Raw genomic sequence first — 2,500 nt, forward strand, 5'->3', positions numbered from 1 at the left:
TCTTTTAGAGATGCTCGTCGGGGTAACCCAAAAGGACCCGGAGACGCCGTCGGGAGATCGGGGAAGAGTTTTCTTTTCTGCATGAGCGTTCGAGTTCCCTGGAATCCTCTAGCAGGGAGATAGGGTTTGGAACGCGAAGAGCACCGCAGTTGCGGCGGTGTCCCGATCTTCCCCTCGGACCTTGAAAATCCGGGAGAGGGCCACGTGGAGGTGTCGCGCCGGTTCGTACCCATATCCGCAGCAGGTCTCCAAGGTGAAGAGCCTCTAGTCGATAGAATAATGTAGGTAAGGGAAGTCGGCAAATTGGATCCGTAACTTCGGGATAAGGATTGGCTCTGAGGATCGGGGCGTGTCGGGCTTGGTCGGGAAGTGGGTCAGCGCTAACGTGCCGGGCCTGGGCGAGGTGAGTGCCGTAGGGGTGCCGGTAAGTGCGGGCGTTTAGCGCGGGCGTGGTCTGCTCTCGCCGTTGGTTGGCCTCGTGCTGGCCGGCGGTGCAGGATGCGCGCGCCTGCGCGGCGTTCGTGCCCCGGTGCTTCAACCTGCGCGCAGGATCCGAGCTCGGTCCCGTGCCTTGGCCTCCCACGGATCTTCCTTGCTGCGAGGCCGCGTCCGCCTTAGCGTGCTCCTCCGGGGGCGCGCGGGTGCGCGGATTCTCTTCGGCCGCCATTCAACGATCAACTCAGAACTGGCACGGACTGGGGGAATCCGACTGTCTAATTAAAACAAAGCATTGCGATGGCCCTAGCGGGTGTTGACGCAATGTGATTTCTGCCCAGTGCTCTGAATGTCAACGTGAAGAAATTCAAGCAAGCGCGGGTAAACGGCGGGAGTAACTATGACTCTCTCAAATGCCCACTTGATGCGTAATATATGGACCCTCTCGGTCCACCCCTTAGCATCCTTGCGATGTCGGGTGGATGATGGTTCGACTAGCCTCTCAGTGGGAAATCCTAGCTCTGGCCTTCAAGTGGCGGGGGTCGTAAGGGGTGCTGAGAAAGTTTTAATTCTTTCAAAGCTCTCCGACCGACAGAGCAGGGTGTCGTTTAAGGCTTGGGGGTTACCTCCCCCCCTGCCTTTTGTTTCCAGCTGGTGCAACTACTAGAAGAAAACAAGGTACCAGGCCTCCCGCTGGAGTGCCTGTGCCAGCTGACGAGCTATCCAGCCAGCCAACCAGTGCGGGTCGAGCGCCGCTCCCCGCTGTCTGTCCAGAATGTCTGCGGTCCTTCTCAACTAAGACCGGGCTCGGCGTTCATCGCCGTCGTGCCCACCCTGATGCCGCCAACGCGGAGGTGCAAACGGAGAGGAAGAAGGCCAGGTGGTCGCAAGAAGAGTTGCTCCGTCTTGCGCATGCTGAGGCGGCGCTGTCTCTCCAAGGCTGCCGGTTCTTCAACCAAGAGCTTGTTAAATCCTTCCCAGATCGCACACTCGAATCAATCAAGTGTCAGCGCAAGGGGCAGGCCTATAAGAACATGGTGGCCAACTTCGTTGCTGAGCTGTCAGCGAGAGACCAAGATCTTCAGGGCTCTGCAGATGGATCTGCTGTGGCCTCTCCATTATCACAGTCATCTTCTCTGTGTGAAGACGCCGATCAGGCTATCTGGTCCCTGATTGCAGAGTTGCCCTCCTCGGGCCCGCGTTTTCGCTCACTTGATGCAGTTGTGGCCTTGGGCCCCACTGCCAGCCGGAGTTCCATCCAAGCCATGCTTGTTCCCGCTCTTGACGAACTTGGTAGCAGGGAACCATCTCTTTGTCAAGCTCCTGGCAAGGAGTTTCAACAGCCACCTGAGCGGAAGCGGGCGAGGAGAAGGTGGGAGTACGCTGTAGTGCAGCGCGCTTTTAAGAAGAACTCTGCGCGCTGTATTAATGGTCTTCTCGATGGCACACTTCTCCATCAGCCACCCACCATCCCGGGGCTGATTGAGTTTTGGAGGGATCTGTTTACTCCCCCTCGTGTCAGGTCTCGGCCTCCACGTGGGGAGGGTCTCTCCGGTAAGCTGTTGCCATTTTGTAAGCATGTGCCCTTCCAAGTTCTGTGGGCACCCATTACTGCAGATGAGGTAGCTGCAGCTCTTCCCCCTCGCAGTTCTGCTGCAGGCCCTGATCGCCTTACACCATCCCAGCTACGTCGCCTTCCCCGTGAGGCTCTTCTTAAATTCCTGAACCTCCTACTCCTTTCACGTTCCCTCCCATCCCGTCTCCTACAGGCTCGCACCACCTTGCTGCCCAAGAAGACTGCCGCAGCATCCCCTGCTGACTTCCGACCGATCACGGTGTGTTCGGTGCTGACCAGGGTTTTTCATAAAGTTCTGGCTGGTCGCCTTATGCGCCACTGTGCCTTGGACGGTCGTCAGCGGGCTTTCATCCCACAGGATGGGATGCTCCACAACACCTTTCTTCTGGATCTGGCGATGACCCAGGCGCAGAACACTGTCAGCTCGCTGTATGTAGCATCGCTGGATGTGTCAAAGGCCTTCGACTCGCTAGCCCATGGTGCCCTAGG

At 58.0% G+C, this 2,500-nt stretch overlaps 1 pseudogene; it reads left to right on the forward strand.

Moving 5' to 3' along the window:
• The window catches only part of LOC126177223 (large subunit ribosomal RNA), a 7,748-nt pseudogene that overhangs the window by 2,035 nt on the left and 3,213 nt on the right, over positions 1-2,500 (forward strand).

The sequence above is a fragment of the Schistocerca cancellata genome, chromosome 3 (assembly GCF_023864275.1).
Source record: "Schistocerca cancellata isolate TAMUIC-IGC-003103 chromosome 3, iqSchCanc2.1, whole genome shotgun sequence".
Lineage (NCBI taxonomy): Eukaryota > Metazoa > Arthropoda > Insecta > Orthoptera > Acrididae > Schistocerca > Schistocerca cancellata.